Source organism: Lissotriton vulgaris, chromosome 4_1 (assembly GCF_964263255.1).
Source record: "Lissotriton vulgaris chromosome 4_1, aLisVul1.2, whole genome shotgun sequence".
In the NCBI taxonomy this organism is placed as follows: Eukaryota; Metazoa; Chordata; class Amphibia; order Caudata; family Salamandridae; genus Lissotriton; species Lissotriton vulgaris.
In genome coordinates, this window is record NC_141691.1 from 1,642,301,802 (window position 1) to 1,642,317,793 (window position 15,992).

A 15,992-nucleotide genomic window follows, 5' to 3' on the forward strand; every position below is an offset into this window, starting at 1 on the left:
AATTACTTCCCACCCTATTCCCCTATAAACCCACAACCCGCTACAGTAGTAAAAGACAATATTAATTAATTAAATTACATTAAAAATAAATAATAAAACATAATAAATACAATATAATATACACTAAATTTATTTAAAAATTGATATTAGTAACATCGAAGTTATTCTTTTCGATATTATTGACATCAATATTTACAACTTCGATATTACTGATATCATACTAATATCGATATTAAGACTGTCGATATTACTTACCTTAGATATTTTGTCCCATCGATATTTAAACTTCGATATTTTTGTATATCGATATTTAAAAATCGATATTTTGTCTGTGTACCATCTCACCCATTTACCTGAGAACTACACTTCGGCGTATAGCCTTCCTATTTTAAAACTGTTGTTTCTGTGTGACAGCTTTTGACAGCCCTGGGACTGACCTTTCTACCCCTTGCCCCAGAGCTCATGAAGGCTGAGCAGGTAGAGCACATCAGCAGGGCTATCAGAGCCTAGTAGACCTTCTGATATTATCACCTCTTACTCTTTCCCTAGTCCCTCACCAGCAAATAGCAGGTTGTAGGAGACCTAATGTTGGCAAAGGAAGCTAGCCCTGTAATATCAGTGGGCAACAAAACGTGTGGGATAAACTTTCCATTAACACTCGCACTCTGATGAATCAACATCCATATTTATTTTTTTTCTGTGGTTTTATCATGCATTAACTACGCCCAGGGACCTTAGAAAGCTTTACATGAGCACCAGATTACATAACATAGTTTTTATAGCACAGGGAGATTAAGGACCTTATTTAGATCTTGACGGACCTGGTCCTGTCGTCGCTTTTTTAACAGTTTCACTGCCAGTTTCACTGTTCATGGGGCTGCTAGCATCTATTTAGATGCTAGCAGCCCCATGCACAAAAGACAGCTCGAGTCAATCAATTTCATCAATCATTTGTAAAGCGCACTACATACCCGCGAGGGTCTCAAGGCGCTGGGGGCGGGGGGCGCTACTGATCGAATAGCCAGGTCGTGAGTATCCTCCGGAAGGTCTGCAGGTCTTGGGTCTGTCTTAGGCTGGGAGGGTGTTCAATGTCTTAGCGGCGAGGTGGGAGAAGGATCTCCCACCGGTGGTTGTTCTTCGGATGCACAGGACGGTGGAGAGTGAGAGGTCGGCGGAGCGTAGCTGGCGGTAGGGGATGTAGAAGGAGAGCTGTCTATTAAGGTAAGCTGGGCCGGTCTTGTGGAGTGCCTTGTGTGCATGGGTGAGGAGCTTGAAGGATATCTTTCCTCTTGTTGACGGGGAGCCAGTGCAGGTTTCTCAGGTGGGGGGGTGATGTGGCCGTGGCGTGGTACATCGAGGATCAGTCGTGCCAAGGCGTTTTGGATGCGTTGTAATCGTTTGATGAGCTTGGTGAGGGCTCCTGTGTAGAGGGCATTTCCGTAGTTGAGTCTGCTGCTGACGAGGGCCTGGGTGACTGTCTTTCTGGTATCTCTCGGGATCCATCTGTAGATCTTGCGGAGCATGCAGAGGGTGTTGAAGCAGGAGACGTTGTTGACTTGCTTGGTCATTGAGAGCGTTGAGTCGAGGATGATTCCCAGGTTGCGTGTGTGGTCGATGGGTGTCAGGACGGCCTCCAGTGCCATCGGCCACCAGGAGTCGTCCCAGGCTGACGGTTTGGAGCCCAGGATGAGGACCTCCGTCTTGTCCGAGTTCAGCTTCAGATGGCTGGTCTTCATTCAGTCGGCGATGGTCTTCATTCCTTCGTGGAGGTTGGCTTTGGAGGTGATGGGGTCCTTGGTGAGGGAGAGGATCAGCTGAGTGTTGTCGGTGTAGGAGATTATGTTGCGGTCATGCTGTCAGGCTACGTGTGTGAGCGGGGCCATGTAAATGTTGAACAGCATCAGGCTGAGGGAGGTTCCCTGGGGTACACCGAGAATGATCTTGGAGGCTTTGGAACGGAATTGGGGGAGGCAGACACTCTGGGTACTGCTGGAGAGAAAGGAGGTGGTCCAATCCAGAGCCTTGTCTTGGATCCCTTCAGCGTGGAGGCATGCGTGCAGTGTGCGGTGGCAGACGGTGTCGATGGCGGCATAGAGGTCTAGAAGGATGAGTGCTACGGTCTTACCGTTGCCGAGCAGGGTCCTGATGTCATCGGTGGCGGTGATGAGGGCAGTCTCGGTGTTGTGGTTGCTGCAGAACCCTGACTGAGAAGGGTCCAGGATTCTGTTTTCTTTGAGGATTGGGTTAGCTGTCTGTTGACGGTTTTCTCGATGACCTTGGCCAGAAAGGGGAGCAGAGAGATGCGCCGGAAGTTCTTGAGGACTCTTAGGTCTGCCTTAGGTTTTTGACTAAGGCGTTGATCTCAGTATGTTTCCAGATCTCAGGGAAGGTTGCGGTCTTGTGGGAGAGATTGATGACGTTAGGAAGGTGGGTGCAATGGAGCTGCTTGCTCTGTTGAAGAAGTGGTGCGGGAATGGGTCTGACGTAGAGCCGGAGTGGATTGTGCGCATGGTTTTGATGGTGGCATCAATGCTCACGCTGGCCCATGCTAGCAGGGCATCGTGGTAGATGGTGTGCAGAGGGTCTGTTGTGTTGCTGTCTGTTGGGGCTGTCTGGGGGTTGAAGCTGTTGTGGATGTCTGCTATCTTGCGGTGGAAGAAGGTGGTGAGGGAGGAGCACAGGGCTTGCGATGGCGGGATGTCGTTGGCGTTGGAGCTGTGGTTGGAGAATTCCTTCACGATGTTGAAGAGCTCCATGCTATTGTGTGCATTGTTGTCGAGGAAGCCTTTGAAGGAGGTCCTCTTGACCGCCCTGATGAGGTGGTGGTGGTTGCGGATGGCGTCCTTGTGTGCTGCATGTCTGTCCGGAGTTTGTTCACTGTGCCATTTCTTCTCTAGTTTCCAGCAGGCTTGCTTGGAGACTAGGAGTTCTGGGGGTGAACCAGCTGACCCTCTTGCTGGTGTCTCTGTGGGGGGGTTTCTTCAGGGGTGCGAGGGTGTTGGCGCAGTCTTCGATACAGCATCTGAGGCTGTGGGCAGTGTCTTTGGTGTTGGAGGGTTCGGTGGGTGGGCTGAGAGCGAGGTTTGCGCGTAGTTGGTCTTAGGGGATTTTGCTCCAGCAGCGGCAGGGGATCTGTTGGGTGCGGTGGTGTGTGGTGGGCTTCTGGAAGGCAAAGTGGATGCAGTGGTGATCGGTCCAGAGGAGTTTGGTGGTGTGGCTGACGGAGACGTGCAGGCTTGAGGAGAAGACAGGGTTGAGAGTGCGGCCGGCGGAATGGGTGGGCGTTGTGACGAGTTGCTTCAGTCCGATGTTGGCAAGGTTATCTATCAGGGTTATGGAGTTGTTGTCGTTGTTGTTCTCAAGGTAAAATTTCAGATCTCCGAGGAGGATGTATTCGGTGTGGGTCAGGGCCTGCTGACTCGCTGAACTGGGGGCAGGGTCCGGGGGGTCGGTAGACAAGGGTGCCTCTGAGGGTGGAGTTAGGGTCTGTGTGGATCTGGAAATGCAGGTGATTGGTGGTGCTGAGTGGGTCTTTGGTGCTAGTCGAGACCCTGATGCTGTTCTTGTGGACGATGGCAATTCCTCCTCCGACTCCGTTGGTGCAGTCTCTGAGGGCGATCTTGTAGCTGTCTGGGATATCTATGGTGATGTTGGGTGCGGAGGAGTTGTTAAACCAGTTCCCTGTCAGGAAGACGATGTCCTGGGATGTTGTGTCGAGCAGGTCCCAGAGCTCAAAAGCATGCTTGAGTGCGGAGCCGGTGTTCAGTAGTAAGCATCGGAGGTGATTGGGGTCTTTCTTGGCAGGTGGTTCGTCGGCTCTGAGACTGGTGTAGCTGTAGTTCTAGCAGGTGAAGGGGCCGTGTCTGCATTTCAGGGCGGCCTTGAAGCAGGTGTGGCTCGGTCCGGAGTTGAGAGCGTGCAGAGTGCTGGCTTCGTAGTGGCGGCGGTCGTCATGGCGGGTGCTGGGGCCAGGGGTTCTGGCGCTGGCCACGGTCCAGGTATGGACGGGCGCAGACGGGCTGGCCTTAGCCACGCCTTTGGGGCACCAGCGGCACGGCCACATAGCGGCCACCATATATGGGGAGGTGGGAGGGAGGAGCAGCTGGGAGGCGGGGGCAGCGAATGGGCAGTGGGCCGTCAAGGGAGCAGGGTGGTGAGGGTCAACGAGGGTAACAGAAGGAAAAAGGGCACAAAAAACGAGTGGAACAGAAGACAGAAGGGGTACAGAAACGAGGGAAAAACGAGTGGCACAGAGGGCAGAAGGGCACAAAAAATAAGTAGAACAGACGGCAGAAGGGCACAAAGAACAAGTGGAACAGAAGGCAAAAGGGGCACAAAAACAAGGGGAAAACGAGTGGCACAGATGGCAGAAGGGCACAAAAAACGAGTGGAACAGAGGGCAGAAGGGCACAAAAAACGAGTGGAACAGAAGTTAAGAGGGGCACAAAAACATGGAAAAACGAGTGGCACAGAAGGCAGAAGGGCACAAAAAACGAGTGGAACAGAAGGCAAAAGGGGCACAAAAATGAGGGAAAAACGAGTGGCACAGAGGACAGAAGGGCACAAAAAACAAGTGGAACAGATGGTAGAAGGGCACAAAAAACGAGTGGAACAGAAGGCAAAAGGGGCACAAAATGAGGGAAAAAACGAGTGACACAGAAGACAGACGGGCATAAAAAACAAGTGGAACAGAAGGCAAAAGGGGCACAAAAACAAGGGAAAAATTAGTGGCACAGAAAGCAAAAGGGCACAGAAATACTGGAAAAATGAGTCGCACAGAGGCAAAATACAGAACACAGAAATACAGGGGCAGCTAAGATCACAAGGCGGAATGGGCAGACAGGCACAGGGCAGCGAGGGGAACAGAAGGAAAAACCGGGCAGATACACGGGGCAGCGAGGGGAACAGAAGGAAAAACCAGACAGAGACACGGGGCTGCGAGGGGTACAGAAGGAAAGACCGGGCAGAGAGAGGACGGGGACAGCGAGGGCAACCGAGGGAAGACAAAAAGGGGCACAGACCACGTACAGGCAGCAGGGGAAGACAGATAATAGCAGTCACAGACACAACAACGAAAATACAGGCAATACAATAAAAACAATAAAGCGGAGGATGAACAAACCTACCTACAGCCTACCACTGGCCACTAGGGATGAGGCGCAGGAGGTAGCCTGAGGGTGGTGGAGGGCCTTGAACTTCCTCAGCAGCGGCAGCTGAGGCAGGCAGACACAGGTGGTGCTGTGCGGAGGGGGAGCTACCTACCTGGTGGGGTTAAGGGTCGAGTGCTGCCGACTCCGCCAGGAATTATCCCCCGAGTCGACAGCTTCATAGGCAGAAGTGGATGTCGGCTGGCTTCGAGCAAAGTTTGCCGCCTAGCCAATCAAGATGTGCCTTTCTGTCGTGGAAACCATGGTGGGGATATCTCTTACTTTGAGTTTTCAGAATCAAAGGAAATTAGGTAGAAATTTGCCTTTTTTATGTTTACACTTCCATTTCTGTCTTGAACCCCAATATCCAGGTCCTCCCTTTTCTGCAACAACTTGACCATACTGCTAATCAACTCTGTTGTCGCTAGGATCTAAGGTAAGCTTCTCTTACACTTACCTTAGCATAAATAGGGTGTATACAATTGCTTTAGCCATGTGTATTTTTACATTGGTCTTACAAGCAATGTTGTTCTTATGTATAATGCATTAGTGTTCAAAGCAAAATGAACACACCTGTATTGACACTTAAAAAAAGAATTATGTTGTTGTGATGCTTGCGAGTGTCATGCTTGTGCTACCAGTGCGTGTTCATTCAGTAGTGTGTGTGTGTGTGCGTATGTGTGTTGTTTGTGTGCAATGCAATATGTAAAAACAAGGGGAATAACACATTACCTACATATATTTTAGAGGCAAACACAACATATATATGTATTGACACATTAATAAGTAGTACTTACCAGTATTAACTCAACCAGAGACTTACTCCATCATCAAACCACTGCTATGATAATGCCACTGAAGCAAACGATAGATTGGAGCAATGAGCAGAAATACATTTATTTCTCCTATTTTTTGCTCTTTCTGTGTGCTGCAATCTGCAAAAGCAAATCACCTTTAAAGATTGTTTAAGTGCAGGAAGGTGGCCCTCCCTTCACATCAACAGTCATCCCTGAAATGCAGGCACCCTTGCACTATGGCGCAAGGATGTCTGTGTTGGCACTTGGCAGCTTTTTTTAGTGCCAGCATAAGGGAAAACAAATATGGTGCATCCCTGCGTTTTTTAAATGATGTAGCATGACGCTGCTAAATCCCGTGCACCGCTGCACCATTTCTTTTCAAATAGCACCAATTGTGTCTGTTCAAAAAATCAAACAGCATCTGGGTGTCCACAGCCTTATACGGAGTTTCTTCACGGTGCATCTAGCACATTTTTATTTTTTTGTGTAACGGCTGTAATCTTTGTTGAAGGAGTTGCCAAAAGTGTACTAAGAAATGAGCAAATATTCTATTTATGTCGTGTGATGCGTTACGAACATAGGGGCATATTACCAAGCAATAGGGATAATTATCGCTATTGCTTGGTTAGAGACAAAAATGTACTGCTGAGCTGCGGCGATGTTTATCGCAGATAAACCTTGGTATTACCAAGGTTTATCGCAAATGCGATAAAAATCGGCCGCAGTGCATGAATATCGCTGAAAAGTCAGCAATATTCATGCATTACAGAGCTAATGCTCTTAGCCATGTTATCCACCTCCGCTAAAATCTTGGCACGCCCACTTTGCATGTCATTAGTGATAAATATCACTGACATGCAAAGTGGGCCCCAAGATGGTCGCTATCTCCGACTAGCTGTCGCTAACTGGTGTTAGCGACAGCTAGGTAATAGGGAGATAATTTTATCTCCGCTTTCTTGGATTTTAAAGCCAAAAAAGCGGAGATAAACCCCCTTGATAATATGCCCCATAGAGATCAAGGCCCCACAGGCGAAATACTTCTTGAACAAGAGTGATTTGGGCTCCTCCTGTTATGGGATTAGGAATGATTCCTGATAGAGCTAAAAGAGCTCCAGTAAGTGAACTCTTCAAATTTTGTAGTCACCTCCCGTGATGGATTGGTTTAAAACATGCTCTTACTTAAAGTCAGTATTTCCAGTGGCAATGCTGCCATAGATTGTATATATATTTTGGGGAATTCATGGTTCAGCAAACTGACTAAAATATCCGTTAGGGTTACACACTCGATTATGCCATTTTTAACAACTACTCCAGTTTGTTTTCACAAGAGAAGTCAGTAGCATAGCACTGGCATTTAATCACCCTTGAGAGTCATGTATGGCATGAAGATATTGATAGTAGTAGTACACATTTACCATGGGTATAGGTGAATTATATGATATTAATGAATGTTTTATTTAACTGCAGAAAGGTATTGCATAAACTTGACACTAGTTCTCATTAGTGAGTAGCATGTATTAACTCGGAGTCTTGTTTACAGTTACCATATCTACTTTAATTACATACATAGCAGCAGCTCATGAGAAATATCAAGCTTATTTTCATAGTAGAAAGTGTACAAAACAAAGTGTCAACAGATACATCCTATATAATATCAGGAATTACCTTCTAATGTCCACACAATAACTATACCAAATGTCATCTCTTGTCTTTAGATATCAATCCTTCTCCAGCCCAGACCAAGCCTAGCTATGAAACTAGACTGAGTGACAATATCCAGCATCTCTGTTTCTCTCTCTACAACCATTAACCTGGTAATAGTGGGACATCGACTGACGGGTTGGTGAAGTGTGGAAACTGCAGTCGCTCCTGTGGTATCCGGAATGTGAGGTTAGTGCATTTTAACTCTGAGAAAGTCAATCAGTGGCATGTGGTATAGCTTCTAATAGGGTGAGATGGCTTTTGTTGCCAATTGGTGGACGCACGGTTGAACCCTTCCCATCTTGAAGTAAAGGCAACATGAGGGTGTCCTTGAAGAGTAGTTCCAAATGGCACCATGAGGAAAAATACACAATGACATAGTAAACTTCTGCGAGATGGCTCTCTTTGGCAAGACCACTCTTCTTACATGGATAATGAGAAATGTATTTCTGCTTGACCTGAAATTGAATGATATAATCTTTACTTTCAGATTACGAACTAAAGGTCTAAATAGAAATCTAGAAGCTTGAGCTTTTCAATTAAACAGTTGATGTGGAGGAGCTGAACGGAAAGCAGCAAGTTTACGGAAGCCAGGAACTGAACCAGTGAGAACTGAAGCATGAAGAGGAATCCTGCAGCAAAAACAGCACAATTATTAGCGGCAGAAACCAGAAGCAGTGTATTGTGATGCATCTTCTACTCTTCCTACTGATATAGGGAAGGAAATACTGCACAGTAAAAGGCAAGCTATAAGCAGCCATGATCAATTGGTCTCGACTCAATTTAGACAATGAACTGCTACGGTAGCATGACGAAAAAGGAAACTATATCTAAGGAAAAAATTACTACAATGCAAACAATTGCTGTTTCCTGCTTCTCGATGTCACCCTCAGAGGTACCAAGAAACTGAGCAGCACTCCTGCATGCTTTCTCTAGACAACTGCATTGGTAATCAATTCTGCATATGTATTCGACATGTGTATGCAAGCTTTCTGCCTCACAGCAAGAGAGTTCATATTGGTAGGTAAATAACAAGAGGCAAATCACATCATGAAAGCCACATATGGCCTTCAACAACAGACAAGGATCATCAGGGGCTTGGTTCTGCATGAAGAGTGCAGTGAAAGTCCCAGCTAAACAAGAACCATAAAGGCTAACTAGAAACACAAAAGAATGTGGTTTAAGTTCTTTCCCCAGAAAACCACACGCTTCCGTGGAGAGACCGGAAGATGCTGCTGATCTACAGGTGGGATCCTAACAGACGTGAGTGGCTCCCAAGACTGATCATTACTGTGCAACAGTCCACAATTAGAAGTCCACTAAACCAAAACATGTATTGTAAACCTACTCCAATGTATTCTCATAATTCTCACTCACAATCAGTGCGTTCGGCCTGATAATAAAAAAGTCCCACAAACCTGTAACTCATCTTCAAAAACCTGAGTACATGGTGAGCACTCAAAGACAAAAGCAGAAATAATCAGGCAGCTAGTGGGCTTAAAGAGATCCATACAAGCAAGGGGTTTAATTAGTAGTAAAGATTTAAACTCAGCAAAAGATTAGGGGGAAATATTTTGTTGCAAACAGAAACAGGTCAGGCAGCATCTTTTGATTTTTACAAGTTAAACCCCACCGTGCTATGAAATGCAGACAAATGCTGACATGAGTTAAGGAACCAGGTCGAAAATGGTGTAAGCACAAAGATGTGCAAATTGGGAGGGAGGAAGGGGGGCAAGTGACACCAACAATCATTTGTGTGTGTAAACGGCCGCTTTATTGAAACAGGTGCACATCACACTTTAATAAAACTGGCACTTTGCCTTACAAAACTAAAACCTCTCTAAACATCGAATTACCTGACTTCTTGACATTTCCTACCCCCACCCCTACGATCCCCACATGATAAAAAAACCCCACCCTGCAACATACAATACATAACTTCCAATACATTAAATAATACACAATCCTATCACATAACATTAGAACTCCTACCCTCTCAAGACCTACAATCCTATACGCGTAACGATAAACTACCAAACTCCAGCCAAACCTGGCCAACTTCAAAAACAACTCTGCCAGCAACTGTTCCAAGCGACAACATACAATAATAAAAACCCCTATGCACCTGTTCCAAAAGCAGCCCCTATCCAAAAACCTACTCAAAACGCCTCCCACAAAAATCTCAAGCCCAGGGAGGGTGGGCGGGGCCAGAAAAACCTGACTAAAGCCCTCCCAGCGACCAGGTCACCAGAACCTAAAATGGTGGCTGGGACAGCGCCAACACCCAGTAAATAGCCTTGGGCTGCATTTCAAAATTGGGCTGCCTTTGGGCTACTCCCAAGGCAGCCCAAAGCCGCAAATTGGCTGCTCCCTGCTCGCCCCCTCCCCCTCCCAAATCTGCCCGGGGGCAGACCTCACGATGTTCCACTGCCCCCCAAACTCCTCTTGGGAGGGAGGAACGGGGGCAAACATTTCTAAACATCGAATTACCTGACCCCTTGGCATTTCCTCACCCCACCCCTATGATCCCCACATGATTAAAAAAAACCACCCTGCAACATACAATACATAACTTCCAATACATTAAAAAATACACAATCCTATCACATAACATTAGAAATCCTACCCTCCCAAGACCTACAATCCTATCTGCCTTCCTGCAACTGTAACTAACGAACCTCTACTGTAAACTTCCAAACTGCTTAACCTTTCCCTGCTCCTGTTCACCAACTCCCCAAACTTAACGATAAACTACCAAACTCCAGCCAAACTTTGCCAACTTCAAAAACAACTCCTCCACCCAGGAAAAGGCGGACTGGTAGGTGATTACACCTCCTCCACCTTTTCCTGCTCCCGTCCCCCTTGAACTGTCGCCCGCTGCACCTCACCCTTGGTTCCTCACTCTGACGCACACCCAACAACCTGGATAAAACCTCCCTTAACTCCAACAGATAAAGGTCCATGCCCATGCGGAAAAGATGAACCCCGTCCCCCCAAAACAACTCCGGCGCATCGTACCTAATGTCCCGATGCCAAACCCGTGAAAACCCCAAGTGCCTGCAAAAACGAACCATCTCCATGTTGATCTTCCGTCTGACCTTATCCACAGTCTGAGGTTTCTCCGCCCCTCTCCAGACCCTCTGCGGAACAAACTCAGTCCAGACCACCGTACACCCAGAACACTGCCTCTTACTTTCAGGTCCTTTTTCATGGCTCTCATCAAGACCAACCCTGTCTCCTTAACCATATTGTTCTCGCCTAAGTGGAGAACCAACACATCCGGACACCTACCCGCTACCAACAACCCGTTAAGTGATCCCACCAACTCCTTCCAACGCATACCCCCTCTCCCAAACCAATGGACTTTAAAAACAGCAGGGTTAAACCCCCAAACTCTCCCCAAAAAAACTGTCCCGGGCTTGCACCTGGGCCCGCTTTACAAATGAGTGGCCCACTATCCACACTGCCATATCACGGGCAAGGGGACCTGCCACGGAACCTGAAATGAGAAACAAAAGTAAATACACAGGCTACACAAACAACCGAGCTCTTATTGGTTAGCATCGCCGCGCACATATCGCCTGTAGCAATCAGACGACCACCTGCCCAAGCGCATGATGTCCCCTCACCCCCACCCCACTCTGTGCGCCTCTGACGCTGCGTCAATCGAAAAGGAGTGCGTGCTATACTTCCTCCCATCCACCCCCAGCAGAGCCAACATTTTCCGCAACACGGCCAACAGCTGAGATCCTGTAACTTCCCGCCCATCTGCATGCTGAAAAAACAATCCTTCTGCCGGATCCCTTACCCACAATTGCAACCCCCACCGTACCTGGCACACCTCCCCCAAGGCCACTTTCCACAACACTACCCACCTGCCGACACTACTCTGGTCTGTTTTAGACTTCCGCAACCAAAGGTGCACCTCATCCCCCCCAAAGGCAACCTCTGACCACAATATCCCAGCACCCCCTCTAGACCCCAGTAACTCAGACACCCAAAAGGCCCCCGCGAACATCCACCCCATTAAGGTAGTGAACAAGCAAACCTCCCCCACATCCCTGCAGACCAAATGCAAAGCTCCCGCCACTCTCCCCAACAAAGCCCACGACAAAGGTACCGAGCCTGACCCAATTTCCCACACTCCCGGGCCCACCCTTCAAGCATTCGCAACCCGAGTTCACCTGCGGACGGCGCATAACCCACAAAAGTTTGCCCATGCAGGCAATCCCCGCCAACTTGCCCTCTATCGTGATCCGCCTGAGCCCTTTCTCGATGAGCGACAGGATAAACTGGGTAACATCCTCCTGCCTTCCCTGCCCTGGATCCCACCATCGTGCCCCGTACGCCACAAACTCCCCCCATGCAGACACATACGTTGCCCTCGTCGACTCCGCCAAGGACCATAGAACCAGCTGCAACATCCTGTGCTGCCTAGGTACCACAGTTGCGGAGGCATGCATGTCGGGTCTCGATCTGTGTCCTTGGCTAACCCACGGAATCTCCCCCACTGCGAACAAGACAAAGCATCCGCTATGTCATTATCGATCCCAAGCACGTGTACCACGCGAAAAGCAATGTCATGGTGCAGGCAACCCAATACAAACATTCTCAGCAATTTCAGCACCTGTTCATCCCTGGCAGACTGGCGACTTACCACCTGCACCACCGCCATGTTATCCACATGAAAGGTAACCTGTCTGTGTGCCAGCACCTCCCCCCACAGCGAGACCACCACCACCAGGGGGAAAATCTCCAAGAATGCAATGCTCCTCCCTCCCTCCGCCCACTCCGGGGGTCACTTCTCCGCACACCACTGCCCCTGCTAGTAGAGCCCAAAACCATTGCTCCCTGACGCGTCCAGAAATATCTAGACATCCCAGATCAGGTCATCCCCCTCTGCATGTGGACCCCCGTTACAGTGCTCCCAGCCACCAGGTCATCAGAACCTAAAATGGTGGCTGGGACAGCACCAACACCCAGTAAATAACCTTGGGCTGCATTTCAAAATTGTACTGCCTTTGGGCTACTCCCAAGGCAGCCCAAAGCCGCAAAATGGGTGCTCCCTGCTCGCCCCCCTCCCAAATCTGCCCGGGGGCAGACCTCACGTTGTTCGGCTGCCCTCCAAACCCCTCTTCCGGTGTTCGACTGAAATGTGTTTTATGAACTCATAAAAACATTCTAGTGCACCAGAAGGTAATACACAAAAACATAGCAAATATTTCTCCAAAAGGTGTTAAACATTCTGCTATGAAACTGAGAATAGAAACCAGCTTCTAATGCAGGCTTATTTACAAAATTGGAAAAAGAACATGTCACAATTTAGGAATATATTAAAAGCTGTGTCAAAAACAGTTATATGGTGAACAACTAAGGTGAAAGATATCATACAATTAAAAGGTGGGGTACGGCATGGTCACATTACCAAATCACTTTCCACAATGACACTCCAGGTCAGATTTACTCATTTTTTCACGCAACACGGCACAGTAATCACAATAGTTGTGATGTGTCATGCAAGGAGAAAAGAAAGTGCACCACCCATATTTGCTGTGCTGTATTGCACAAGGGGGAAAACACAGTACATACCCATATCTACTAAGTTTGGTCTGCTGCCGCTGTCATCCCTGTGCTTGCAGTTTAATTAGGCTGCCTTGCACAACACACAGTCTCGCTTCATGGTGCAAAGGTGAGCCTGGACTGTCTAGCATAGGATTTGTCCTATTGTACCCAAGCCTAGCTTCCTTCCCGGAACGTCTGATGCTGCATTTCAAAACTGAGGAAATAGCAATCCCCACTAGCTAACTGAACTAAATTCAGAAAGTGCAATTAAACATAACCAAACGCCTGTAAAAGATTTTGACTTGCCCGTCATAGACAATTTTCAATTAAACAGGCCACTGGTAAAGGCGGCCTTAGACGTGGAAGAACTAAAAAACTAATTGAATCTGTTTGCCCAACTCCAGTTAAAAAAGGAATCTCTATACTTTATTTGAATGATAGAATGTTACAAATACAAATATATCTCTAAAGGGAAGAAGATCCTTGAGAAGCCATGGGCCACTAAGCAAGAAATATGCACACAGCATAATGAAAGTGTACTTCCCTAATGTTTGGCTTGTCACACATTTGCTGGAGGGTAAATGAGGAGTCACGTACTGTTAGACCTGGCATCCTTGGTGTGGTTTAATATGACTTTTTGCCATTAGACCACCTGTTTTTTTCTGATTTCACTGTTGCTGGCCTTAGGATTCCACATACATTACCACAGCTAACTAGTGCTAAAGTGTTTGTGATCTTTCCCTAAAACATCGTAGAATTGGCTTATACCAAATTGGCATATTTCTTTTTACTTATAAGCCTTAGTAAAATGCATTACATGTGCCCATGCTATTAGTAGGCCTGCACCAATGATGGTGCCACCCACTTCAGTGGCTCTTTAAACATTCTGCAAACCTGTGTGTGCAGTTTAATCTACTATTCAGACCTGGCAAAATAAAACCTTTGCCATGCCCACACTTCCTTTTTACTCCATATAAGTCATTCCTAGAGTAGGCCTTGAACAGCCCAGATGGCAAGGTGCAATGTATTCAAAAGCAGGACATTTTCTTCTAAGGTTTACATGTCCTGGTAGTGAAAAACTTAAATTGTTTTTCATTACTGCAAGGCTTATATCTCCAATAGGATAACATTGGGATTACCTTATTATATTTCCTTTAAGTGTAATTCCCAAATGGGAAGGTATAACTGGTTTACATTTGTGGTCTCTGAAATACAAATTTAAAATCCTAACTTATGGTGAAGTCGGATTTTAAATCGCAATTGCCTTTTTCTTGCTTTAGCCATTTGGTGCCTGTAACCTTCTACTGATCACATGACTGGGTGTAGTTGGCAGCTGGGCTTTGTGTATCCATTCTAAACAGGCACACAAAATGGGAACTTAGGTGTAACTCGATGGGCCAAGCTGGAAGGATGGGAGGGAGGAGCTGGGCACAGCCTCAATTACACCTGAATAGGCTGTTTCCTGCACACACACAAATGGCTCCATGCCACCCTGTGAGTCTTCTCCTGTCCTGGACTCTTAAAAGCAGGTCTAAGGTGTCTAGCAGGGTATTGTCTAGCATAATGGGTGCATTGTCACTGCTGCATGGATTGGGCCCGGTGCAGAAGGTCCACATCACCCTTGCATCTTAAGAACCGATGAATCACCAATGGTGCAGTGCATCCTCGACCCTGGTTCTTGCATCCCTCATTGACAGTAGCTCAACGACGATGCCAGGCTCCTCATCAAAGCCCGCAGCTTTTCGGTACTAACACATTGCCAGCTACACGCTGCATCCTCGATGCCTGGACTTTGCAACACAAGCCCCATCGACAGGATCCTTGATGATTATGCAACAGAGCCGCACGCAGTCTTGCTGCATCTCGGAACTGACACATCGCTTCAACTATGTGGCGTTTTTTCACCTCTGTTCCATTTAGGGCTCCACAGCCAAGATTTTAGGGAACCTTGAGTCAGCCCACGCTCCATCGCAGTCGGCCTGAACTTGTGTCTTTGATCCGGTCTGGAGTGACCAGATACCCGTTGTTGGTGCTTTGTGCTTTTTCGCTTTATTTTACCTTAATAATTTGAAATTCAATCTCTCAGGTTTCCCTGGTTGGATTTTGTCATGTCGGTCTTGTTTTATTTGTTAAAATATACTTCTATTTTTCTAAACCTAGTGTGGAATAGTTTTCTGTTGTTTTTACTGTTTTTGCTTTTTGAAGTGTTGAACAAACACTTTACACATTTCCTTCAAGTTAAGTCTGACTGCTACCAGAGGGTGAGCACAGGTCAATTTAGGGTTTACTTGTGCCATACCCTTGCTAGGATTGTGGTTGCTGCTTGACCAGGGCTAACACCTCAGTCAACCAACAACACAATTTCTAGCAAGGACCATGGCACTCATGTGGTGGCACTGTAACTTAATACAAACAGATAGGAAACTACTTGTAGGCCCAAACGAAGATGTTGCAGGTATTTCACTTCATTTATTTATTTTCTGACACTTATAGAGCGCGAACAATTACCCTTGGGTGTCTCGGCGCTAGACTGCAGTAATGTCATTCCTTAGAGGTGAGGATGCGGTGGGTGTACTGTATTATTGGTTGAATAACCACATCTTCAGATTTTTTCTAAACTGTAAGAGCGATGGACTGGCTTTGATGTGGTATGGTAGGGTGTTCCAGATTTTGGGGGCCGCAAGTAGGAAGCGGCGGTCACCCCATGTGACTGTTCTGCTACGTGGGACCACTAATTGGTTAAGTGATGAAGATCGTAGCTTTCTGGCAGGACTGTAAGGTATTA